The following is a 27,330-nucleotide window of genomic DNA, read 5'->3' as shown; positions in this document are numbered from 1 at the left end:
GCTGAGATTACAGGCGTGAGCCACCGCACCTGGCATTTGAAACACTTTTTATAAAGAATGGGAGAGTAAGATGATGAGCCTGTGTTTGCAGCTGGCAGGGCTGGTCTTTCATCTGGGTACTTGTTGTCTTAAGATCCAGCTCTTGCCCCTGGTCTGCACCCAAGACTGCTGGCTTAATTAGTGAATTCAACAACTTGGAGATGAGCAAAAACATGTTCACTGGTCGTGGGCAAGTGTGTACAAAAGGCAACAGAATGGAGCAGAAAGGTAGCTGAACCAGGCATTAGGAGACTTGTGTTCTAGCCCTGATACTGTTACAGATGGAGCGATGTGGCCTTGTGTGAGTCACAGCCCCTCTCTGAGCCTCGGTTTCTCTGTCTTTAGAGGCAGCAGTGCGTGGTGGTTAAACTGCCTGGATTTGCCTTTTGGCTTTATCCTTCATATCAGTTGTGTGACCTTAGACCATTCAGCCCCTGGTGCCTCCATTTCCTGATTTGTAAAATGGAACTAGTAATACCCCATCAGATTGTTGTGGGTAGTCTTTGAGATAAAACTAGTAAAACATTTAGCGTAATCCCTGGCATATAGTAAGTGCTCAATAAGTGTTCACTATCATCATTATCATGATTATCATTATTACTATTATTGTAAAATGGGAGGGATTAACTTTGCTCCTTTCTAGTTTTCTGGGGCCTGGATTGTGTGTGTGTGTGTGTGTGTGTGAGAGAGAGAGAGAGAGAGAGAAAGAAAGAAAGAAAGAAAATCTGTCTTTGGGGTAGAAGGCAAGGGTGAATAAGTTGCTTTTTTGGTTCTTTTCTTCCTTTCTCTGCCTCATTGAGGGACTCCTGAATCTTGTGACTATGCTCACGGTAGCCCCGTCCCCATGGCAAGAAGCCCAATTTGACGTCACTGACAATATCCTGGCTGCTGGCAGTTGAGAGATGATATTTCATCAGCTAGCATTTGCCCGTGCTTTCCCTTCCACCCTTTGTTTCCCACCCTTCACCATGGTATGAAAACCATATGTGCAGATAATGTGTTTAAGCTGATCAGCCTCTCCCAGAGTCACCCAAATAAAAGGCCATCTTCCTAGAAGACACTTTTGACTTTAAGATAAATAATCTGGTTCTTCTGTTGTGTTGCTTTATGTCTGGCTGGCCCTGAATCCCTTTTTGTGTTCTGCCCATGGTCTGCTCCAAGGACGTGGGCTGGGCCAGGTCTGTGGTCTAAAGCTTTGGACCTTATTGGCCATGCTGGCTGGGGCAGCCTCTTCCAGCGGCTTGGGAGGGGACAGGCCAGGCTGGGCCTCTGCCTCATCTTGTTCCTGCAAGGCTGCTGCTCTGAGATATCCCAGAGATGATTATCATGGGGGCAGACACTTGGGGAATGCTGCCGTCCGCCAGGAGCTTGACAATACTTCATCCTGTCTCCGCCTACAAGGATGGTTTAGATACTGCCCCCATTCTGTAGATTAGAGAGTGAAGGCTCATGAAGAATTCAGAGTAAGTGGTGGGATTGGGATTTGATCCTCGGTTGATCTGATTCTCTTATCCTGTGTGCTAAACCACTATATTATATTTCCTTATGTATCAAAACCTCCTGTGAGCCGAAAAGCCCCAGGAATGATATCTCTTAGACTGAATCAAGCCCCCTCATCCCTGCCTTTGATCATCTTCCAGGCTCAGAGCACCTTATGAGGTTCAGTTTTTGTCCTGCATGGATTACTCAGGTATCTTGGGGACAGTGAGGAGTAAGAATTTTTTGGGACATGGCTGCTTATGGAGGGGTCAGAGGGGGGAATGATCTTATTAAATAACAAAAGGTTGTAATGGAAAGAGGATGTGTATTGGAGTCACAGATCTGAAATTTGAATCCCGATTCTGCAATTTACTGGCTGTGTGGCCTTGGCTTCCTTATCTGTGAAAATCAGAATAACAGCAACCACAGATGACTCTAAAATCTCAGTGGCTTAACAAAATGATTAACTTCTGATCACATTACTTGTCTAACATGCGTCTCTGTTCCACATGGTCACTCAGAGACCCAGGCTCCAAAGATAATGACTCCACCATCTTTGTAACTGCCCCTTCTAAAGCATGTGGCATCCAAAGTTACTGCAGATGGGGAAGAGGGAGAAGGGAAAGCCACGCTAATACTCAACTGCTTTGGCCAGGAGGTGACACACATCAATTCACCTCCAGCACCTTGGTCAGAACTGTCATCTGGCCCCAAACCAGCCCCCAAAGGAGGCTGAGAATGTAAGGAAGTACATGGATATTTGATGAGCACTAAGTCTCTGCATTTACATTTACCCTAGTAGAGTGCTTTAAGGATCAATTGAGATGATGCATTTAAAGCTTCTAGTACAGACCTGGTATGTTGTTGGTTGTTAACACATAGAAGCTTCCTTTCCCTAATAATCCCCGATGTACATTGCTCTTTATAGATTACAGACTGTGTCTATTGAAATTATTTCTGGGCAGATCATATTGTGCCTATAACATACCAGAGGGACGTGAGTTCACGCATGGCAAGGGCACTATAAGCCAGGCCCTGGATCTTCAGCCCAGTTCTCCCGTGACTTCCTTTGGCTTACTGAAATTTACTGCTCTGAGAACTTTTTCCAGCATGTCTCCCAGGATCTTTCAGAACCCACTTCTGCTGCTGTCTCCTCCCCTCATTCCTCAATAGGGTAGAGTATCTGTATTCATTTTATGGATGGTGAGGAGGGGAGGTTGCAGGAACTATCTGGAAACTAAGGGAGAAGGGTCTGGCCGTGAGGTGAGACAAGCCAGAGTCTTAGGTATTCATAGGGAGAGCCATAAGAATTTGGGCCCCACATTTGGGCCGCTTTGGGAATTGCCGTGCAGCCAAGCTTTGGGGTACCCCTCCAAGGCACACCTGGTGCTGCTACCTGCTGCTCCCATCCACCTACGTACCTCCATGCTGGCCCATTGTGTCCTTGTGAGAGTGGGCAGGGAAGCGGAGGGTCCTGCTATGGTTTGGTTTGTTTGACCCTCCAAATCTCATGTTGAAATTTGATCCCCACTGTTGGAGGTTTGGGGGGCGGGTGTTTGGGTCATGGGGGCGGATCCCTCATGAGTGGCCTGGTGCCCTTCTTCAAGTAAATTCTCATGCTGTCAGTTCCCAGGAGAGCTGATTGTTAAACAGCCTGGCTCCTCCCTCCCCTCTCTCTTGCTTTGCCTCTCACTGCGTGATCTCTGCACATGCCAGCTCCCCTTCACCTTCTGCCCTGAGTGGAAGCAGCCTGAGGCCCTCTCCAGAAGCACATGCTGGCACCATGCATCGTGTACCACCTGCAGAACCATGAGCCAAACAAACCCTTTTCCTTTATAAATTACCCAGCCTTGCATATTCCTTTATAGCAACACACACGGACTAAGATGGGGCCCTAGGAGGCTTCCAGGTCTGCTTTTCTGTGGACAGTAAGATGTCCAGACCTAGGTTCAAATCCTGACCGCTCTACATAACACTTGTTCATCTCTCTCAGCCTGTCTCAGTTTTCTCCTCTGCAAAATGGCAAGAATATAGGAAAGCTAAAAAGTGAGTCAAGTGCCTGGCACATAGTAGGTGTCGTGTTTGCACCTCTTCCCTCTCCCTTGAGTAAGACGAAGAGCTGCCCTTGGCAAGGGAACAGTGCCTGGGGAGATGCTAGAAGTGGGCACACGTGCTTGGACTCCTGGTCCTTGGAAGGAGAGGTACCCACTTCCCTTCCCAGCAGCCTTGGGCTGGACTCTTGTTTTGAACTAATATGGCTTCCATTTGAAACAGAAGAAGAATTTGGAGCCCTGGGTCTTAGATTTAGGCCCACCTTTTCATGTCTAACTCCCACAGTGGGTGCAGGGCTGGGGGTGTTGCTGAGAGAGGCTCCCCCACCCCGCCCTGTGTTGCTGCCTCTCCTTCTCGGGGGACAGATTGCAGCATGCTCTAGTGGGCCAAGTGCACTGGGCCACCTGCTGCCTGACATTTAGGGCTCCCCCAGCAGGGCAGGCCCAGGGAACTTGCTCATTGGTTGGTGTCTTAGCCCTTGGGGAATGAGGCATTTCTCCAGTCAAAACAGAAACACCGCCCTCCATGGTCTCTGTAGAGAAGAGCTGGGCAGGCTGGACACGGGGAGTGGAGGGGCCTGCGGTTAGGAAGAGGATGGTCTCTGAAGACAGGGTTCTGAGATGCGCATTCTTCTCCTGAGCATAGTGGACACTTGTTCCTGGGGTCATTGAAGAGGGTAGCCTTCCCCTGCAGCTGGATTTATGCTGACTCAGGCACAGAGGCCAGGGATGGCTGTGACTGTGGCACCTTGGGGCCCTCAGACACCTCACTCACTCCTGCATCCAGACCTCGGCTTCTGTGGTGCAGGGGCAGCAGCTCTGAGGCAGCTCCATGGCCCTTTGAGGCGGCTTATTGGTTTCCTGTGGCAGCCATGACAGCGCCATAAACTAGATGGCTTAAAACAACAGAAACTTATTCTCACAGTTCTGGAAGCTAAAAGCCTGCAGACAAGGTGTTGGCAGGAACATGCTCTGTCTGAGGGCTCTAGGGAAAGGTCCTCTTTGCCTCTTCCTAGCTTCTGGTGGTTACTGGCAACCCTCTGTGTTCTTTGGCTGGTAGATGCCTTCCTCCATCATCGCATGACATTCTTCCTGTGTGTCTGCCTCTCCTCTTCTTATAGGGACACCAGTCATGTTGGATTAGGGCCCACCCTAATGACCTCCTCTTTTTTTTTTTTTTTTAGACGGAGTCTCACTGTGTCGCCCAGGCTGGAGTGCAGTGGCGTCATCTCGGCTCACTGCAAGCTCCGCCTCCTGGGTTCACGCCATTCTCCTGCCTCAGCCTCCCGAGTAGTTGGGACTACAGGCGCCCGCCACCACACCCGGCTAATTTTTTTGTATTTTTTAGTAGAGACGGGTTTCACCGTGTTAGTCAGGATGGTCTCGATCTCCTGACCTCATGATCCGCCCGCCTCGGCCTCCCAAAGTGCTGGGATTACAGGCTGAGCCACCGCGCCCGGCCATGACCTCCTCTTAACCTGCTTACATCTGCAAAGTTCCTGACAGCCAGGGGTTAAGCTGTCGACATATCTTTTTGGGGTACACAGATCAACCCATAGAGGTGGTAGCATTATTGTTCTATTTACAGTCAAGGAAGTCGGCGCAAAAAGGTTAAGTAATTTGCCCAGGTTCATACACCTATACAACTAGTAAGTGATTGGTAGATTACTCTCTATACATTTCATTCCTCTTACTATTACAGTAGGTTTGTATACCTACCTCATAGCCTAGTCCTGAGCATCAAAGGAGGTGAATGTCTGTGTCAAAACACACTCTGTCCACAGCTAAGTGTTTGCCAGTTGTGTTATCCATCTTTGCTCCCTAGCTGGGATGTCTCCCAGGAAACATCAGCATATAGAAATTACAACCAGTTGGAGCTAGAATGTTTTCTAGAAATAATTGTTTGAGTTGACTGAATGAAGGGCACCATTTGCATTCTTTCAACTTGCCTTTCTGGAGTTGCCTGCCAGGTCCGTCTCCTCGCAAATTGAGAATATCAGTTGAGATGAATGTTTCTTGCTTGATATTTTTCCTGGGTTCCATTTTAGCACCGGAAGTCATCGTGACTTTTGCAATTTGGGCTTCTCTCCCCAGGAGAGTGTCTGGGCATCTGAATAGAGAGGGTCCCTGGGAGGCTCAGTAGATGACTCTCAGCTCCAGAGCCCTTCCCTCTGGGCCTGGGAGGGTCTGGGGGTTTAGCTGTGGAGGCTGGAGGACTCTGATATGCAGCCTCATCTGGGTGCAAGGAAGCAGGGGAGGCAACCTGCTGGTGGAGGGTTAGGACACATTCTGAACACAGCGCCTGGGTTCAGATGCCAGTTCAGCCTCACACAATGACCTTTGTTTGATCTTTGACAAATCACTTAAATTCTCTCTGACTCCATTTTAACTCATAGGGTTTGATTAAAATGCATAAATGTATCTCTTGGGATGGAATGTGGTACATGAAAAGTATTCAATGAATGTTAGGATTACTTTAAATATTTCATTTGTCATCTGTTTTCCTCCATAGAGTGAGGGCGGAGATGTTTCTGTTTGGTTTTCCATGGAGCCTGCAGCATGGAGCTTAGTACCTGGGGTTGAACAGATGCTCACATGCTGAGTGAATGAAATGAATGATTGAATGGGTATATTCTTAGCTATAGCTTCTTTGGGATTCCATCCCTCCTTGCTATGTACCAAGGTCTCTGCCCCTAAGCCCGTCTTATGTGGGGGCATGGGGAGGCCATAGCACCAAAGCCCAAAGGGAGCCATATAATGCCATGAAAATGCTCAGGGCATCCAGGACAGAAAGGCCACCTCATGGACACAAAGGACAAGCTCTGTTGGAGGATGAGGAGAAGCTGAGAAGGGGGGCCGGGAAGATGGTGGTCACCGTAGGAAGCTGGTCGTGGTGGCTGAGTGGGAAGATCACATTCAGAATGTGGGGTTTCTCCCATGACACAGCCACCAGAGGCACTCCCCGACGTCTCCAGCACACCAGAGAGGCCCACCCTTCTCCAGTGTGATAAATCAATAGGCGTACCTCATTTTAGGGAGCCCGATCTATGAAAATGCCAGCTGGATTAGAAAGTCTGCCTTCAATTTATAGACAAGTTAACTCTAAAGTTCCCACTGCTTCCTTCTGCCTTAAAAAGAAATACAGAAGTTCAGCTTACACACTTTGTTAGGAAAACATCTGTTGGGTAACGTGGTCATGTTAGCCGCCTGCTTAAAACGCTTCGATGGATTCTCTGTTGTGTTCAAAAGGCTTTCATGTAGCGTCTGCCCCCTCCCCACCCAAGCCTCATTCCCTCTTCTCCAGCCCATCTGCCACTTGTTTTCTTCTCTTGCCCCTACCTTCATGGACCAATCTTTGTGATCTTCTTCCCCTGGACTGCTTTTTCCTCCCGCTTTAGTTACCTGACTCCTCCTCATCCTTTGGATCCCAGCCCCTGCATTACCTCCTCCAGGAAGTCCTCCTTAAGTTCCTAATGGGCCAAATTTCCCATCTGTAGGCTCAGATGGCTCCACAGTCCTCTCCTTAGTGGTGTTTTGTCACTCTTGGATGATTATTGACTTCTCTGTGTAATTTTTTTTTAACATTTATTTCCTCCACTTTGGTGTAAGCCCAGGAAGGCAGGGGCAATGCCTGTCTGTTCATCCTTGTATCCCAGGCACCTGGTAGGGTCTCGGAAGGTGCCTGAGAAATTCTCTTGCCTTCTCTCCATTTTCTCCTCTGCAAGCCAGTCTTTTTTAGGTTGTTCTGGTGGTTACTGGTAATCCTCCGTGTTCTTTGGCTTGCAGATGATCACAGCTAATATGTGTTGATTACTTGCAGGGTGCCAGGCCCTCACAAATCAGATCTCATCCACCAATAGAAGAGTTTTTTACAGTGGGAACGCTGGAGCCCACCTGGCTGGAGCCCCCCTGGCTGGAGCCCCAGCTTTATCACGTACCTGCTCTGCAGCCTTGGACAAGCTCCTCAACCTCTCTGTGCCTCATTTTCCCATCATAAAATGGGACTAAATATAACACATAACTTAAGAGTTGTGAGGATTACATAAATTAATTCATGTAATATTTGTTTCTCCAGTTTTGGAGGCTGGAAGTCCATGACCATGGTGTTGGCAGGTTTGGTTTCTTCTGATGTCTCTCTGCTTGGCTTGCGGATGGCCACTTTCTCACTGTGTCCTCACACAGCCTTTCCCTGGTGTCTCCTGTGTGTCCAGAGCTCCTCTTCTAAGAATACCAGTCAGATTGGATTAGGACCCTTAAGGCCTCATTATAACTTAATTGCCAAAGCATTCACATTCCAAAGTGCTAGGGGTTAGGGCTTAAATATGAGTGTGCAGGAAGCACAATTCAGCCGCTAACATCTCCTAATTCAGCACTCTATCCCCATTTTATGGTTGAGAAAACCAGGGCACAGAGAAGTTAAATCACTTGCCCAAGGTCACAACACTGCTAAACAAGTATAGGAGAGTAAAACCCAGGTAGTCCGAACCTGGAGCCCGCACTCCACCACCAGATGGTCTGTTTCCTGGCTCTGCTCCTCTGCAGATCCTCTCAGTCTTCCCTTTTGGAGCTGGTTTGTTTCTTAACAGCAGGGTGGGGAGGAAATCAGGATCCAGGGGTCTTGGTGACTTCTCTCCTGGCCCTTTGCTCCTGTCCAGCCTTGAATCCCTCGTTTGGTGGCAGCTGCCAAAACTACGAGGGAATGGGGACCTTTACTTCTGCACGTAGGCTGTGAGGGAGGTGGAGGCTGCAACAGGGTGGAAAGGTAGTCAAAGATCCCAGGAAATGAGGGGGGTTTCTTGATTCCAGGGTTTCCCTCTCTCCGTATCTTTTTTTTTGGATTTTCCAGGAGTTACCTGCTTTTTGAAAATAATCATGTCTGGCTGGGCGTGGTGGCTCATGCCTGTTAATCCCAGCACTTCGAGAGGCTGAGGCGGGCAGATCACTTGAGGTTAGGAGCTCAAGACCATGCTGGTTAACACGGTGAAACCCCATCTCTACTAAAAATAGAAAAAATTAGCCGAGCATGGTGGCAGGTGCCTGTAATCCCAGCTACTCAGGAGGCTGAGGCAGGAGAATCACTTGAACCCGGGAGGCAGAGGTTGTAGTGAGCTGAAATTACGCCAATGCATTCCAGCCTGGGCCACAGAGCCAGGCGAGACTCTGTCTCAAAAAGAAAAGAAAATAATCATGTCTTCCTGGTGAAAGACTTAGGAAAAAATAAAGAGTAACATAGCAAAAGAATATGGAAATAGAACAAAAGCATATTCAATGGAAGGTCACTCTCAGTCTTACACCAGTCTCTGGGCCCAGAGACAGCCCTGGGCTGCTCCTATGGGTTTCCAGCCTGCCTTCAGGCCAAGAGTTTGAAGCTGGTGCTTGAGGTTGGAGGAACCGGAGGGAACAGCTATTCACCAAAGCCATGGAAGTTCTCCTGGGTGGACCATGGGACATGGGAGAGGCACGTCCTTTTGGGATGGGTGCCTGGCGTGCCACTGCATGGCCAGCCGTGATGCAGTCATTCCCGACTGGTGGATTGAGCTGCTTGTTTCATGCACACCCCTTTCCTGTTGTCCCACCAAATGGACAATCTGCAGAGACACCTATGGTAGGGTGGCTACCGGGTCATGGCTTATTCTCTTTGTCATGGTTGCCTGGCCCTCTCCGATCTCTGCCTGCCCCTTGCCTATCTCTGCTTTGTCCCCGCAAATGTCATCTTTTCCTTTTCATCTCGTGGGGTTCAGGCGCCTGGGCTAGGTGGGGTTTGGGAAAGAGCCCTTGGGACCCTTTGGGGAGGATGTGTGACTGGGAGACCCGTGGGTCAGGACAGAGGGCATCTCTACCTTCCTCCATTGTGTGATAAGTGTGTCGGTTGGCAGATCAAAGGGCTTTTTGTTGTTTTATTTTCCTTTCCAGAGCCTTCTTGCTGGGAAAGCAGGCTGTACAACCAAGGGGAACAGCTGCCACCTGTGTGTCCTGTGAGAGAGCAGGGCCAGCCAGGGGCGTGGGGCACCTGGTGCTGCTGAGGGGCTGGGACTGGGCCACAGGTGGGAGATTTCCCTGGGGGACTCTGCACCTAGAAGCTGATGGGGACGTAGTGGCTGAGCTCAGAGGCTGTGGGCCCTCAGCAAGACAGGGACACCTGGAAATGCAGAGAATTAGCAAAGAATTGGGGGAGCTGCCCCCACAACCCCATCCTAGCCTGGGAATTTCTGTCTTCCATTGTTCCTCAAATGGAGTGATGGAGGGAGCACTGGACTGCGAGTCCAGAAAGCCTGATCTTTAAGTCCAGTCTTGTTTGGTTCTAACAAACTCTCATGTTCCCTCTGGACTTCTGTTTTGAGATGGAGTCTCTCTCTGTCGCCTAGACTGGAGTGCAGTGTCGAGATCTTGGCTCACTGCAACTTCTGTCTTCCAGGTTCAAGCGATTCTCCTGTCCCAAGTAGCTGGGACTATAAATGTGCACCACCACACCCGGCTATTTTTTTTTGTATTTTTAGTAGAGACGAGGTTTTGCCATCCCTGTGGATTTCTGATATCCCATCCGCATCACGTGAGTGGGGCTGCTTGTTCTCCTTTTAACTCCAGAGCATCTGGGTCTCCCCTGAGAGTCCTGAACAGGGAACATGACCTCGGAGCCTCGCGTCCCCTGGAGAAAAGCTCTCAGGAAGCCGAGGCGTGGTTGTTGATGGAAGTGGGGATGTTGTTTAAATAAATTAAGAGCCAAAGAGGACAATCCATGGCATGCTTTTCAAGAGCTGGGATGATATGCATAACATTTCCTCCCTTTCATTTGATAATTTTTCCTTCTCAAAGCAGTTTAATGAAAGAAAAGTGTCTGAAGATTGGCTGCACAATGAGCTCAAATAAAAATATTCTTTTAAAAAGGTGGTTGCTATGTAGTCGAATTTAAATAATGGGCAATTTTTGTTTCTTCGTAGTCTAGCCACTCACAAAGGTCTATTCAAACCTGTGTCAGACGTGTATGTGTGTATGTGTGTATGTGTGTGTGTGTATGTGTGTGTGTATAAAGAAAAATGAACTTACTGATAGAATCTTTTTGGAAAAAAAAAATGATGATGATAATGTAGTTAAAGTTGTGTGTGTGAGTTCGTGTGTGTCTGCTGGTGAGACATACGGGATTAACATGAAACGCGCTGCTAGAAGGAAGTTCTGAAGGCAGCTGTAGAGTCCTCCTGGCATTTGAATGGGTGCTGTGAGCAAGAGAGGCGAATTCTAGTTTTGGAGTCCCATGGATCTGGGTTCAAATCCTGGGTCGGCCCTTACCAGCCACATGACCTTTGGCAAGTTATTTATTCCCTCGGAACCTTAGTTTCCTCATCTAGAAAAAAGGGACAGCAAAAACAAGATCAAGTGCCTAACCTGGTGCTGGGCATGGGAGCGACCTGCCAGGTTGGCCCCTCCCCTCCCCTCTGCACCCTTCTCCTTCCTCTCCTCTCTCTGCTCTCTCCCCACTCCCTTCCCGTTTTTTCCTTTTCCTCTCCAGAAACAGCAGAGTTTTTCCATATACACACCAGACCCATATACATTATAGCTCATTCAATGCCCAGCAATCCAATTGGAGTGGTATTTTTATCTCCATTTTACAGAATGGAGACCTGAGGTGCTGCAGCTATGGAATCGGGTAGAGCACCCAGCACGTGGAGTGGGTATGAGAAAGTGGAAATATTTGTCTGAAGCATAGCAAGGCCTGGCCTTTTCCGTTGTATGGAAATTTTTGCCTGGGAGGTATGTGGAATGCAGAAAGGGTCCTTGGTGTTGCTTCTTGTAGCCTGCCTCACCCCTCCCCTCCCCTTTTTCCCTTCCCTTCCGTTTTTCCCTTCCCTTCCCTTTCCTTTTTCCGTTCCCTTTTTCCCTTCTCTTCCCTTCCTTTTTTCTCTTCCCTTTTTCCTTCCCTTCCCTTCCCTTTTTCCCTTCCCTTCCCTTTTTCCCTTCCCTTCCCTTTTTCCCTTCCTTCTTTCTTCCCTCCCTCCCTTTTCCCTTTTTTCCTTCCTTCCTTCCCTCCCTCCCTCCCTTTTTTCCTTTCTTCCTTTCTTCCTTCCTTTCCTCCCTCCCTCCTTCCTTCCTTACCTCCTTCCCTCCCTCCTTTTTTCTTTTCTTCCTTCCTTCCCTTCCTCCCTCCCTCCTTCCCTTTCTTCCTCCCTCCCTTCCATTGTGTGCACTAGACTTTTGCTGAAGGTTTGAAGCTGAGGGTCATCCATCCAGAAGGTAGTGGCATCATCATCCAGCTCAGCAGTGCACAGTAGACTGGTCTGTCTTAGAAGCTGCTCACCCATACCCACCATAGGAGCTCTCCCGGGTCCCTGACTCAGACTCCTCTTGTTCACTTCTTGTGTCTCAAGCTTCTTTCTTGTCTCAGGCCTGCTCTATCCCTCTCTCAGAGGCCAATTGAGGACACAGAGTGTTTCTGCTCCCCTGTTCTCGCTTGGAGGAGCCCCTGCCCCCAGCGTGCTGACTCAGGCTTGGTACCGCTAATGCGAAGAGAGCAAGAGGGTGGGAGGAGATGGCCTCTCCAGCACCCAACTCCTCATCCTTTCCTGCCATCCACTCTCCCATTGACAGAGACCCTTTCTTATGGGCCCTGGCTGGGGCCTTGGCTGAGGACATGGATGGACCCACCAGGCCGGGGCCTCCTTGTCTTGGACCTGCAGAGGGATGGCTTCATGGGGGAGCTGGCGTCTGCTCTCACACTCCTGGATGCTGTCTGATTCCCTGGGACTGAATTACGCATCAATACACGGAGGCTTCTTAGGAAACATCCTTCTAAGAGTCCTCCCCTGGGGGCTGGCAGACCGTCTTCCTGAGTCGCCTCTGCCTGCCTGCCTCTCCTGTCAGTTAAGGGAAGCTGTCAACAAAAGCAGCACTTCCCCCTAAAAATTCAGTAGCCAATGATGCATCTGGGCACATACGAATGCACTCACATGGGTTCTGTCAGGCCCTGAACTTGTGCCTTAAGCCATCACCAAGGTTTGTGTCAGGAAAAGTGTGACATTAAAGGCAGAGCGTGACAATGTCTTTGGGGTGAGGAGCAGCAGGATTAGACCAAGCACTTCTGCCAGTTCAGTGGGCAATGGAAAGAGCCGTGGGGTGCAGTGGTTAGAGCCGAGGCCTGGGGTCAGGACATTGTGGATGCATTCCAGCCCTGTCTCTCTCTGGTTTGTGTGACCTTGGGCTGGTTATGTCTTGGTGCATCCTTGTCCTTCCATGTGACATGGGACAACAGCAGGCAAATGGTTGGGGAGAAGCCGAGAACGGCGCTAGTGGGGCTTCTGCAGGAACAGCTGAGTCCTCGGAAGTTTGAGGCCTCGTGGGAAGATGTGTGCTCCGAGCTAGGAAATCCCCAGCTTTCGAGTTGCCCTTGGGCATTTCCCGTCACCCCTATTCTGCCACCTCTGAGAGCAACAGGCAGACTCCCAAGGCTTGCAGCCGTTTCGGGAGTTTCTGCGGTTGCTGGAGTCCTGCCTTACTTCCTGGTTGTGGATGGGCATGCCAGGTGCCTTCCTCGGGCCCAGAGCTCCGTAGAAGGAAAAGACTTCAGAGATGAAGATAAAACTGATCCTGATGGAGGAAATGCCGTTGTAACACCATCCGAGTACCCAGTTTGGGGTACATTTTGCTGAAAATGCCCTCAAAAAGGCAGATTTGCAGATGTTAGGGAATTTTTAGATATTTTATTTTAGTTATTTATTTATGTTTTTTAATTTCCAGTATGAGTGAGGGGAAAAGAGCAAGGAGCCATCTGGCCTGGTTGAGGGGAGAAAATGAGATTGCTTGGTTTTCATTTGCAGCAAAATGTACTGTGAGTTTTTCTGCAAATGTTAATAAAGACAGAAAGCAGTGAGACAACAGAGGCCTCCTGGGCTGCTGCTGGAAACACCTCCACAGTGGGGCCTCCTCCCTAGGTTTGTGTGTATTATCGCTTCGGAAAAGGCCAATTTTCAGGGATGTCAGATCACCAATCTCAGTTGCATTCGAGAAAACCTCTTTCTTCTAGCCCAGAGATCAACAGGGGAACGTCTGCTCTGGGCTGCAGTCTTGTCTCAGCCTGGGCTCTGTCTCCACTGTTTACTGCTTAGCTGGAAAGAAGTGAAACAGATGTGATTGGTTTGAGATGAATGAGGTTACCGTCATGTTTCTGGCCTTCCCAGTGGTTCCTAATAAGTTGCAAGAAACTCCATGGTGTTGGTGGGGAGAGAGCTCTGGCTTAGAAATGGGGGTGTAGCTTCAAGTTCTAGCTTTGACCAGGCCTCATCATGTGACCTTAGACAAGGCAGTACTCTTCTCCGGGCCTGTTTGCCATCTATAAAAACCAGGGCAAAAAACCAAAACCTAATGCACAAACAAAAACAAGGCAGGGTTGGGATAAATTATCTTCACAGCTGGCTTTGCAGGGTTGGCGTGGGAAATAGAATCAAATAAGCCGAAGAATGGGGTCAGGTGTGGGTTTAGTTCTTTCCCTGCTTCTCTTATAGTCACCCTGCATACGAGAAGGCTGGGCTGCTTAAGAAAGTAGCAAGGACTTCCAAAGAGCAGGGGTAGCATGGTGTGGTAGTATCTGGATGGCAGACACTTCTCATCTCAAACGCCAACGCTGATCGATTTGTAGGGCCTGCCTGAGTGCAGCTGAAGGGTGGATGAGCCTGTTTTACCCAGGCTTAGCAGAAAGGAGTGCCAAGATCAATTATTGATGTCTGTCATGGTTGGAGGAGGGTGGAATGCTAGCAAAGAATAGATAGGGAATAGATATGAGGAACTTTGGGGTGCTGGGTATAGAGCATAGGGACTGGAGCACTTAAATGCCCTGTCACTGGCTTTGTTGCTATATGACCTAAGGTGAGGGTCCAATATGGGGCTGGATTTCAAAATCATAAAATAATGATGCGTGGGCATCTTTCTTCTTCAGGAAGTCTGGTTGGTACTGTACAGCTGAGCTAGTGCATTGCTGAGCATGTGTATTTTGAAGAGGCCATTCAAGTGATTTTGATATAATTTCATCCTGGTGGAGAAACAGTAAGTATAACCACGGACAACCTATTCAGGCTCCAATTAACTCATCAGTAGAGAGTAGGGTTTTCCTCACTGCACAGCATTGGAGCCCTGAGGCTCCAATGAGCTCACAGAGAAGATGGTCTGACCAGTGGCTAAAATAAATGAAGTGCACAGGCCAAGGATACAAAATGATGGCATGTATGATTCTACTTATATAAAGTTCAAAGTCAGCAAGATAATCTAAGAGAGTCAAAGTCACAACAGTGCTGACCTTTGGGCATGAGTTGGGGGGTGTCCAGGAGGGGCACGAGGTGCTTCTAGGTGCTGGTGTGTTCATCTTCTCATCCTGGCTGGTGGTAACATAGGTATGCTCAGTTTGCGATATTCATTGAGCAGTACACTTCAGATCTGTGTACTGTTCCCTCTCTGTTATACTTCAACGAAAAAAATTCTATTAATAAAACAAAAAACATGGCTGGGCGCGGTGGCTCACGCCTGTAATCCCAGCACTTTGGGAGGCTGAGGCGGGTGGATCACGAGGTCAGGAGATCGAGACCCTCCTGGCTAACACGGTGAAACCCCGTCTCTACTAAAAATACAAAAAATTAGCCGGGCGTGGTTGCAGGCACCTGTAGTCCCAGCTACTCGGGAGGCTGAGGCAGGAGAATGGCCTGAACCCGGGAGGCGGAGCTTGCAGTGGGCCGAGATCGTGCCACTGCACTCCAGCCTGGGCGACAGAGCGAGACTCCATCTCAAAAAGAAAGAACAAAAAACAGCAAAGCTGATTCTAATCAGTTGAAAAAGTGAGAGAAGTTGCATAAAACTCCAGATTTCTGATTTCCTTGACACATGGCATGGTCTGGTGGCAAATATGGGCTGGGGGTAAGCAGCAGCTGCCCCCCGTGGGTGGGGCATGTTGCTCTCTTCTGTTTTGGTTCAGAGTTCCTGTTGGGATTTGAGTATGAGACCCAAGACAAATGCTTCTCTCTGGGACTCCCAGCCTCTGTCAGGGAGTCTTTGCAGATGAGTGTTGGGTGAGTTATAAGGGAATAGACGTCTCCTGTCATGCTGGGGTTCAATCCTGACTCCACCTAAACTTACTATCTTGGTGATTTGGGGTAAGTTATTCAGCCTGTCTGAGCCTCAGTGTACCCACTTGTAAAGCAAGGAGAGTAGTACCCACACCAAAATATTGTTTTGGCCAGAAGCAGTAGCTCATGCCTGTAATCCTAACACTTTGAGAGGTGAGGTGGAAGGATTGTTTGAGGCCAGGAGTTCAAGAGCAGCCTGGGCAACATCGGGGGCCCTCTCTACAAAAAATAAAAAAATAAAAATTAGCTGCAGGTGATGGTGCATGCCTGTAGTCCCAGCTACTTGGGAGGCTGAGGTGAGAGGATTGCTTGAGCTGAGGAGTTAGAAGCTGCAGTGAGCTATGATGGTCCTACTGCACTCCAGCCTGGGCAACAGCAGCCTGGGCAACAGAATGAGACCCTCTCTCAAAAAATAATTATTTTGGGGTTAGGACAAGATTATGATTAGAAAATACACGGTGTGCCTGGGCAGCAGAGATGCTCAGCAGAGCTTTATTTGCCCACTTCCCCCACTGCTTGCCTGGTGCTACCCCTTGTGACTGTCAGGAAGGGAGACTCAGTTCTTCGGGAGTAGTCGCCTGGACCCAGCCTTCCTGTTGCTCATGTCAGGGTGAGATGTGGGAAACCCATTCTTGGGACCCTGGCGGTTCTCTCCTCCCTGGCCCAGCCCTGTGTCCCCAGCCAGCTGGCATTGAAGAACGGGGCCTTTCTCTGACTGGTCAGGGCTGGAGGCCCAGGCGAGGTGGTGGCTGCAGCTCCCAGCAGCTAATTCTGCTGGTCACAGCGCCAGGCCCTCCCACAGGCGAGCATCTGCTTTGCCTTGTGGGGCAGCCGGCACCTAGGAACATGCCAGCTCCCTGGCATCTTTTCTCCATCCTGCTTGCAGCAGCCAGGAGCAGCCCTGCCTAAAAGAGGCAGCTCTCTGGGGCACAGAACTTCAGCAAGGAGCTCACTGCTTGGATCTCAGCTGCCTTCTCGGCTTTTTTTTTAATCCTAGATATCCCTTGGGCAGGGAGATGTGGAGACCAAGGGACTTCCCTCCTCTAAGACTCAGTAGCCTTATCTGGAAAATGGGCGTGAATTGTAGAGGCCTCTTAGGGCTGCTACGAGGAGGGACTGTTTGTACTGAGCCTGGTTGCTGCTCAGGAATCTTAAATATGATCGTGAGTATGATGGTTAGCATTACGACTGGTTACGAGGCAGCATCAAGGGAAGCCATTTGGGTCGACTTTGGTATAAAGGATGTGGTTTGAAATGGCCTGTGTCTCAGAACAATCTGTTTTGATTTATTCTATTGTGGGAATTTGAAAATGGCCCAAATATTTCTCCTCCCCCCTCCCCTCTCTCTCAGCACTCAGATTTCCTCACTCCTGCACTCATCTCCTCGTGCACACTCACACGCTACCTTCACACTTGCTCACTCTTATCTTTCCACACTCAAAGTGCAGGTGGAACTTCCAGTGGCCCAAATACTTTTCCTTCTACCTCAAAGGCTCACACTGTTTCCACTACACACACACGAACACGTATGTGTGGTCATTCTCACACTCAAACTTCTCTCCCTGTTTCTCATCCCCCCAGTTCCCTCCCTCACCTGCAGCAGAGCTGCAGGGTCAGAAGACTTCGGTTCTCTCTCTGTCTCTTACTAGCCAGCTCTATGGCTGTGTGATATGGGTCAAGTCACTCAGCCTCTCTGGGCCCTGGTTTCCTTCCTCTCAAAAGAGACAAACTACTGGTTTATGTTTAGAGAGATCATCATTTTCTGGCCGGGCATGGTGGCTCACACCGGTAATCTCAGCACTTTGAGAGGCCAAGGCAGGCAGATCACTTGAGGCCAGGAGTTCGAGGCCAGGCTGGCCAACATGGCGAAACACCATCTTTACTAAAAATACAGAAATTAGCTGGGCACGCCTGTAATCCCGGCTACTTGGGAGGCTGAGGCACAAGAATTTCCTGAACCCCGGAGGCGGCAGTTGCAATGAGTTGAGATTGCACCACTGCGCTCCAGCCTGGGTGACAGAGTGAGACCCTTTCTCAAAAGGAAAAAAAAAAAAAAAAAAAAGACCATCACTTTCTTCCACAGTATTTCAGATGATCTGAGATAAGGTTCTTTTGACATCTCAAATTCCATGACTCTGCCAGTGAGTGGACTGGATCTCATTCGGCAGACCATGTGCCAACCTGGAATTATATCAGTATTTTAGCCTTTTCCTGGTACTGAGGAGACATTGCTTGATTTCAAGCTAGAAATTAACACAAGTTGGGAGAAAATGGAAAGTTCAAGATGGTGATTTACTCTTCACTTTAGAGAAGCCACAGTCTCATAGCACCACACTTTTATTCTTCTCATTTCTTCCTCATGCACCAGCAGAGATGACTTAGGGAAACAGAGGCAGCAGTCAGATTGCCACTGTGAATGGGGGAGGGGCTGCGGAAATCAAGACAAAGATTTTGCATTTCCTGCACCACATCCACCAGAAGGATCCACTTCCTTTTGGTGTGTATCCCTCTTCCCACCCGCTTCCAGGGACAGAGAGCTAGAATGTATTGAGAGCGTACCACATAGTGTGTACCGCCCTGTTGAATCCTTGCAACAACCCTACAGATTAAGTGTGGATCCATTCCCATTTTAGGGATGGTAAGACTGGTTCATGGTGAGGCTAGGTAAGTACCTGGCCCAGCATCATACTGCGTGTCTGGCAGAGCTGGATCTGCACCTGGGTGCTCTGGTTCTTGAGCTAAGCTTTTGACCACCAAACCCTGCAGTCTTGAGTGGCCCTGTGTCAAGGTGGAGTGGAAAGACACAGGATTTCAAGAGGAGAGGCTTGAGTTTTAATCTTGCTCTGCTATTAATTTATTATGAGCCTTGAGTGAGTCTCTTATCCTCTGATTCTCAGGTTCCCCATTTGCGAAATGGAGAGAAAACTAAAACCTGTTGCTCAAGATTGCTGTGAGGCATGAGGGAGGTAAACTGCCTGGGACAATGTGAGTGCTTCCATATGTCAGCTCTTTTCGTGGTTTTCTGATTTGCCTTGGCAAACTTTTTTGCTAGGCATGTGGGCTTGCTACCTGGTATACAGGGCCCCACCCTGGAGTGAGAAGAATTCATTCCCAAGTGACATTGCGCATGGGTCATCATGATGCCTTTGGCCACCAAAGTGTCTTGGGGATTGCATTTCAAGCACTAAAGTGGAATGAACAAAGGATGATTTAGTGCAGTGGTATTCAACTTTACTTGTAGCCACAGAACTCAAAGTTCCACGTGGAACTTTCTTTTTTTTTTTTTTTGTTTTTTGAGACGGAGTCTCACTCTGTTGCCCAGGCTGGAGTGCAGTGGCACGATCTCGGCTCACTGCAAACTCCGCCTCCCGGGTTCACGCCATTCTCCTGCCTCGGCCTCCCGAGTAGCTGGGACTACAGGCACCCACTACCACGCCCGGCTAATTTTTTGTATTTTTAGTAGAGATGGGGTTTTGCTGTGTTAGCCAGGATGGCCTGGATCTCCTGACCTCGTGATCCACCCGCCTCGGCCTCCCAAAGTGCTGGGATTACAGGCGTGAGCCACCGCGCCCGGCTCCATATGGAACTTTCAAATGTGAAATTGCTCAAAATGGAGCTGCCCTGTTGAAGCAGGCATGGGGGCTGCTCCAACCTCCCCAACTCACCTCACTTTGGTATTTCCTAGGGAATCCCTGGGGAACCCATTTTGAAAACCATAGGCCATCAGGTGACAGATGATGAAATTGAGACCCAGAAAGGGGCAGTAACTCACCCAGGAACCTGGGGCAGGCACTCAGTTAGAATTAGTTTCATTAGTAGCATCATTTTCCTTTTTTATAAGAGGGCTTTCCTGTGTTTCTTTTGGCCATCGATCTTAATTAATCACCTAGAGATGTGTCTTTCAATGTTGACACTTACTTAGCAGCTGACATTTCTGAATTATTCTCTCTCCTACCTTCCTCATAGCCATAGATAAAGGCTGGATGGATATTTATTGTTAAAGCAAGGAAAATGGGGCTTTTTATTTGGAAGCTTTTGAAACACTGTATTTACTTAAATAATCCTCCCTGAGTCTGCAGGTGTTTGGAGACCCAGGAAAATGTATTTGACAAAATAAATGAATAAAAATTGTGACCAGAGTGAATCCCCACATGAGGCGGTATGTAGGCGATCTTAAGAGTCCTATTTGAATGCAGCATCTCTCTCCACTTCCCACATCCCCCCTTTTGCAGCCCCCACATCAATTTGGTGTTCTAGACCACGTGGCCTTCTTCCTTCAAAACCTAATTTCCACATGGATTTAGCCAGCAGTGACCAGCTACATGAAGAGCTTTAGTGAGAATCAATAGGCAAGGTCCCTGGAGTGGGCTCTATGCCACCTGCATGTGAAACATCCCAGCTAGGATGAGGAGCAGCGAAAGAAAGATGGATGCTTGCAAGACATCTGGGACATTGGATGTTTAAGGGCAAGGTGAAGTGACTCAGAGAGGCTTGGTGACTTGCCCAAGGTCACACAGTGACTTACAGGCAGTGCCCTCATCCTCTAGGGTTCCTAGGCTGAGGCCCTTTCCAACACACTGAACCATTTCTTTGCTGAAAGCAGGCTGCCTTTTGCTTTATTATGGAGGTGATAAACCAATTCTTTAGTGTGGCCAAAGAGAGAGAGAGAGTGAGCTGTTAATTAGAGGATGACTTTTAGGGCACATAAATGGGCAATACTATCAGAGCAGGTAGAGATCACCCAAGGTGTGTCCGGCTGTCCCTGAGTGATGGGGAGGTTCAGGAACGGAGAAGACCTGGTGCCTGCCAGCGAGTGTGGAAGAAACACATGTGAATTCAATTCAAGGCTGGCGAGGCTCGTGCTTGGCTCCCTGCACACTTTGTGTTCTGGGAGTGGGTGGAGAACACAGTCTTCTCCAAGCCTGACCCTGGCAGCCTGGCAGATTTCATTTCTTCCTTTTCTACTTGGGAGGCAGACAGGCTCCAGGGCCAGGCTGCCTGGGGTTCAGATGCTGGCTCTTACTGCATGGATCTGTGATCTTTGGCTAACTGCTTGTGCTTGTAGAATGGGGATAGTAACAGTACCTTTCTCACAGTGTGGTGGTGAGGTCCTAATGTGACAATCCACAGCATATATGCTTAGGAAGTGCCTAATGGAGTAAGCAGGCAGTTTGCATTACCTGTTACTTTAGGGCATCTTAGAAGGGAGTGCAGTTGTTTCTGCGTTTAAATAGTAATGTTTATCACTTTCTCTGATTATAAAAGTCACATATAAGGCTGGTGCAGTGGCTCACACCTGTAATCCCGGCACTTTGGGAGGCCAAGGTGGGTCAGGAGTTGAGGTCACTTGAGGTCAGGAGTTCAAGACCAGCCTGGCCAATGTGGTAAAGCCCCATCTCTACTAAAAATACAAAAATTAGTTGGACATGATGGCAGGTGCCTGTAATCCCAGCTACTCAGGAAGCTGAGGCAGGAGAATCCCTTGAACTTGGGAGGCGGAGGTTTCAATGAGTCAAGATCACACCACCACACTCCAGCCTGGGTGACAGAGTGGGATTCCGTCTCACAAAAAAAAAAAAAAAAAAAAAAAGTCACACATATACATACTTCAGCTACCTAAAGTTAATATTTTGCATATGTTTCTTCCCAGTTTTTTCCCTGTGTGTTGTATATGTTTGCATGTTGTTAAGTAAAATATATGAGAAGCCAGTGTTTTGGACTGAACTCTAGCACTAGGCCCCACACACCAACCCAAAATGGAGTCATTCATGCTAAAGTTTCACATTATCAAACTGAAACCTAAATTGTTTACTTGTAAGATCTGACCTTCCAGGAAGATGATAGCTAAATCTCCAAAACAGGCTAGTTTTAGCTGGTGTGATGAAGTCCTCTCTGTTTTAACCAATACAAGGAAAGTGACCTTAAATGACCAATCCGCATTTTGTTCTTTGTTTCTGCCTTCTTTAGCCTTTTCCTGTCTATAAACCTCATCCCTTCTATGCAGCTCAGCAGAACAACTTTCTTTCTTTCTTTCTTTCTTTCTTTTTTTTTTTTTGACACAGGGTCTCACTCTGTTGCCCAGGCTGAAGCGCAGTGACTCTATCTTGGCAACAGAGCACCTTTCTGTTTTGTAGATGGGATGCTGCCCAATTCATGAATCACAATAAAAACAAATGAGATCTTTACAACTCAATTTGTTGAAATTTTGTTTCTTTGACAGTTTGTGTATGTGTGTGCGTGCATGCGCACATGTATGCATACCATATATCTCTATATAAATGAGTATGTATTGTCAGTATAATTTAAAAAATAAAGCCATGATTCTCATAAATCTAGAATGAACATGAGTCAAAGATTGATTTAATGAGGAGGCCAGCAGGATGGAAAAGCTAGCTCTCAGGAGAATTCAAGGAACAGTGATTATGTAGGCATCGGAGAAAGAATGCCTGAATATGATGGCTGGATTGGATATAAAATTGGTTAATGCCCTATAAGGCAGAAAACCATAACCTTGGGGTTTATCTGTTTTACTAGCCAAAAAAATCTACAAGTTCATGTGTAACTTTATACAAAGTTACATTCCTCTAGAATCCCCTGGGTAATTACAGGATTCTTGGGTGGGCTTGCTAAACAGTACTCCAATATGAGGTTGAAATGATACAGACCTCTCTTTGCCTTTTGCCACATTACAGATGACTTTTCTTAACAGTATCCATGTATTCTTTTTGATCACATGCTAGAAAACACTGTGGACCTCACCTTTCTCACTTGATATTATAGCGCATCCATTTTCTTTTCTTTTTTTTGAGACAGAGTCTCACTCTATCACTCAGGCTGGAGTGCAATGGCGCCATCTCGGCTCACTGCAACCTCCGACTCCCTGGTTCAAGCGATTCTCCTGCCTCAACCTCCCGAGTAGCTGGGATTACAGGCACGTGCCACCATCACGCCCAGCTAATTTTTGCATTTTTAGTAGAGACAGAATTTCACCATGTTGGCCAGGATGGTCTCGATCTCCTGACCTCATGATCCGCCCGCCTCAGCCTCCCAAAGTGTTGGGATTACAGGCGTGAGCCACCACACTTAGCCAGCACATCCATTTTCAAAAGAAAGCTTTGATCTGCTCATAAACCCAGCTTGACCCACCCTCTGTGGGTGCCCCCAGCATCTTGCTGGGGGTCCCAGGGTAGCTGGACTCACCGCTGCCTCCCTCACATTTTATTGTAATCACCTATTTCCCTGTCTCTTTCTCCATTTGAACTGAATTTTTTGAGATCAGGGATTTGTTGAGCTGAACTGGCTTCCTGATCCCATTGACCCAAGCATCTATTATGTGAGCACATAGTGATCGACTTCATCGTGGCTTGCTGAGTGAATACACATGGATTTTAAGAAGCCTGGCTTTTGTCAGTTACAAAAAGATGAGCTGTGCTGTTAGGGATCGTCAGGGACTCCTCTCCTGTAGTATTTGAGTCAAAGCAGCTCCCACCTCTCATGCAGGGTGACAGCCTATCCTCTACTCCCATCTCTAATTCTGCCATTTAATTGTATTTGGACGGAACACACTCAGTCGAGAAAACCAGTCATGCCTCTTTTCTCTAGGACTCTCTTGACCGAGCTCTCTGGTTTTCTAACTTTCTTTGCTAATCAAGGTCTTAAAGGGGTAAAAAGTTCTTGGCCTCCTAAAGCTTAGGAGGGACAAGTGTGACTTGAAGGATTAATCTCCACGCTATGAATTTTAAAGCTCTCTGGTTCCATGTGTTAGGAAAAGCCATCAAAATGCTAATGACTCTGCGGTCTTGCCTCCTGCGGACCTTTTCTGCATTAGAATATATTTACATGGACTTGAGCAGGGAAGCATTACAAAGAGTTGGGGTGCAGTTTTCCCAGTATTCCGCCACAGCCCTGTGGGTTATAAAGTCTGAATTAATAGCCCCAGTTGCGGAGAAAGGCTGTGGTTGGCTGTGGGGCTGGGCTCTTCACTCAATTCCAGTTTAAAGTTCTCAGCTTTCAGCTTCCTTGCTAGTTGCAGGGTGGCCAGTTTAGAAACATCTCTATTACTGTCCTGTGGCTTTTTAATACTGCTTCTCTCTGAGGCAGACTATCCTTGGACATGCGTTCCTGTGTGTTTAATACTGCACATTGCATCCACGTGGAGTTCAGGGTCTGAAACATGTTGAGACACAATTCATACCAAAGCCAACTTCAGCACTGAGACAGTCTCTGTTCTTCTTGAACCATGTGCCAAAGCACTGGCTGTGCTTGTGACCTTTGAAAGCCTGGTATCTTTGCTCAAACAGCCGAATGACCCAAGATGTAAGATCTCAGATGTATCCTTGGGAGGATTAATACTATGGTGTTGGCCACACCTGGCCCCTAATGCAGGCTGGAGTTAATGAGTGCCGTGGCTTGGGCAGCTTTGGCTCTGTGACTGTGGATAAGATGCCTGACCCCTCTGAACTGTGTGGTGTAGGAGAAAGAAGAGTGCAATTTAGATAAAAAAGGGAGGTCCAGTGGATAGTCCTTGTCCTTAACTCCTTGAAATGATGAGAAAGTGCTTTCAGACAGCACAAAGAGGGAGCAGATGTGGGACAATGCCCACCGATGGCAAGAGGTTTTGGGCTGCCGCAGGCTACACACGCTCTTTCCTACTCAGTTGGCCAGTGTGGCTGTGTCCGTCTATGGCAGGTCCTACACAGGAGGGCACCCAGAGACCCTGGCTGGCATGTGCTGTCTGCAGAAAAGCCCCAGACCAGATGGGAGGCGTGAGGGGAAATGATTCTTAACAGCAGTTGCATTGAGAATAAACAGTCTCACGCAATCATTTATGGGGATTGGGACATTCCCTCCCTCCCTGGCCCTTCCACCCTCCTCATCCCACCAAGAGCTAATGGGCTCAGATCGGGAGGCCCGTGCCTCTGGGTAGACCCTTGGGGCCCCTTGCTGGCAGTGCCCAGAGCCTGCTGCACTGTGTCAAGTACAGTAGGGAACGGCCTCCTCTTCCTGAGCAGGAATAGATCTCCATCTTTCTGAGGATGTCATGGTTTCACTTCAGCCCCACTGAGACCCTGAGGCACAATTAGCCAGGCTGATTGGGACTCATTCTGGGAACAAAGGGTGCTGGGCCTAGTGACAGGGTGAGCAGGTGGGAAGCGCTTCCCTCCCCCAGCCAGACAAGTGCAGGTGGAGAGCCCGGCAGACACTGCAAGGTTCTCGGCGCTCAGGTGGCTTCATTAAGGCCTGCCCTGGGGTTTGCTGAGCTGGGGACGCAGCCCCAAGGCGTCCTGAGCATGTCTTGGCTCCCCTCCCTGTCCCCCGCCCCCACACCAACCCCTTACATAGCTAATTTAAAACAAAGCAAAACAAAGCCGTGGCTTTGCTTTGGAGTCATAAATTGCAGAGCTTTTATCTGTCAACAAGCAATGCATCAGGCTGGCAGTGGCCCAGCCTGGATCCTGTGGCCTGGCATCGGCGTGGGAGACGAGGTCTGAGGCTGAGCTGGCATCCAGGGTCTCCCTGAGGACGCTGCCCCTTCTTGGGGCATAAGGCCAAATTCTTGTGGCCTCGGGACTCAGAAGGGTGGCTATTTCTCCTAGGAGCCAGGAAGAGATGTAGGGTGGCTAGGGTTGGGAGTACAGAGCCAGGGTGCGGGGAAGGGGAGACAGAGAGAGAAATGGAGAGAGAGGGAAAGAGAGATGGAGGAGGGAAGAGGGAGATGGAGAGAGAGTTTGCCAACAGAAGCTAACCAGGGAAAGGCTTATCACTGGGTTGGTCAACGCTCTCTCTCCCTTTGTTCCTTGCTGCCTCTTCCAGGAAGTCTTCCTGGCTCGCTTCCTCCTCTGATATCCGACTGACTTGGGATTCTAGGACAATAAGAGACTCTTAAACCAGTGGTCTTCAATGTTATCTGGAAACTTAATATATAAATTATTATGAAGTCCAATTGTTGTGAATTAAGTGTGTTGTGTGTGTGTGGAGGGGTGTAGCCCCCATCTGTTCTTTGTGAGAACAAAAAGGAGGGAGGGAGGGAGGGAGGGAAGGGTTCCCAGGAGAATAACTTGGAATCATGAATCAGCTACTCCCTTTTTTTCCCCATTTTTTTTTAGTTGTCATAAAATACAACATAAAATTTACCATCTCAGCCATTTTTAAGTACACAGTTCAGTTATTTTAAATACATTCATAATGTTGTGCAACCGTCCATGCCATCCATCTCCATAACTCTTTTTATTTTGCAAAATGGAAAATCTGTATCCATTAAGCAATAATTCTTCCCATTTCCCTCTCCTCCCAGCCCCTGGTAACCTCCATTCTATTTCTGGTCTCTATGATTTTAACTATTCTACATGTTTCATGTAAGTGGAATCATGCAGTATTTGTCTTTTGTGACTGGCTTTCTAAAATTTAGCATAGCATTTTCAAGGTTCATCTATGTTGCAGCATGTCAGAATTTCCTTCTTTTTTAAGGCTAATACTCCACTGTGTAGATAGACCACATTTTGCTTATCCATTCATCTGTAGATGGACACTTGAGTTATTTGCATGTTTTAGCTGTTGTGAATAATCCTACTCTGAATATGAGTGTACAAATATCTCTTTGAGACCCTACTTTCTTTTCCTACTGTCTTGTTCCTGATCTTAGAAGAAAAGCTTTTGGTCTTTCACCATTGACTGTGATGTTTGCTGTTTGCTGTGGGTTTTTCATATATGACTTTTACTGTTTTAAGATAGTTTTCTTGTATTTTTAGTTGAATGTTTTTATTATAAAAGGACGTTGAATTTGCCAAATGCTTTTTCTTTTGGGTGTATACCCAGAAGTGGAATTGCTGGATCACATGGTAATTCTATTTTTAATTTTTTGAGGAACTGCCATACCATTTTCTACAGTGGTTGTACCATTTTACATTCCCACCAACAGTGGGAACAGGGTTCCAATTCCTTCACATCCTAGCCAACACTTGTTATTTTCTGTTTTTTTTTTTTTTTTATAGTAGCCATGCCAGTGGGTGTGAAGTTGTATCTCACTGCAGTTTTATTTATTTGTTTACACTTGATCTTAGCCAGAAAGCTGAGAAATGATTATTTATTTATTTATTTGAGACAGGGTCTCACTCTGTTGCCCAGGTTGGAGTGCAGTGGTGTGATCTTGGCTCACTGCAGCCTCTGCCTCTCATACTTAAGTGATCATCTTGCCTCAGCCACCCAAGGAACTGAGACTACAGGCATGTGCCACCATGCCCAGCTGATTTTTTGTATTTTTTGTAGAGACAGAGTTTTGCTATGTTGCCCATGTGGGTCTTGGACTCTTGGGCTCAAGAGATCTGCCCACCTCTTCCTCCCAAAGTGCTAGGATTACAGGCAGTGTGAGCCACTGCGCCTGGCCTCATTGCAGGCTTTGATTTGCATTTCCTAATGTTTAGTGATGTTGAGCATATTTTCATATACTTATTGATCATTTGTATATCATCTTTGGAGAAATGTCTTTTAATCTTTTCTGCCCATTTTTTAATTGGGTTTTTTGTTGTTGCTGGGTTTGAGTTTTCTATATTTTCTGGATATTAATTCTTTGTGAGATGTATGATTTGCAAATATGTTCTCCCATTTCATGGGTTGCATTTTTGCTCTGTTCGTATTGTCTTTTGATGAACAAATTTAAAATTTTT

General features: G+C 47.8%; 1 protein-coding gene across 5 annotated transcripts in view; it reads left to right on the top strand.

The window, feature by feature from the left end:
- TSPAN18 (tetraspanin 18) overlaps window positions 1–27,330 on the top strand; it is a 203,877-nt gene that overhangs the window by 3,742 nt on the left and 172,805 nt on the right. For 2 of the 5 annotated variants that reach the window (XM_054438613.2, XM_063670958.1), the window contains exon 2: window positions 18,565–18,652. The exons of the other annotated variants lie outside the window; for them this stretch is intronic. The gene's annotated coding sequence lies outside the window, so the exon portion shown is untranslated. The remainder of the gene's footprint in view (window positions 1–18,564; window positions 18,653–27,330) is intronic. 5 annotated transcript variants of the gene reach the window in all.

The sequence above is a fragment of the Pongo pygmaeus genome, chromosome 9, assembly GCF_028885625.2.
Source record: "Pongo pygmaeus isolate AG05252 chromosome 9, NHGRI_mPonPyg2-v2.0_pri, whole genome shotgun sequence".
In the NCBI taxonomy this organism is placed as follows: Eukaryota; Metazoa; Chordata; class Mammalia; order Primates; family Hominidae; genus Pongo; species Pongo pygmaeus.
Note: the sequence above shows the minus strand (reverse complement) of the source record. Positions and strands in the feature narration are given on the sequence as shown.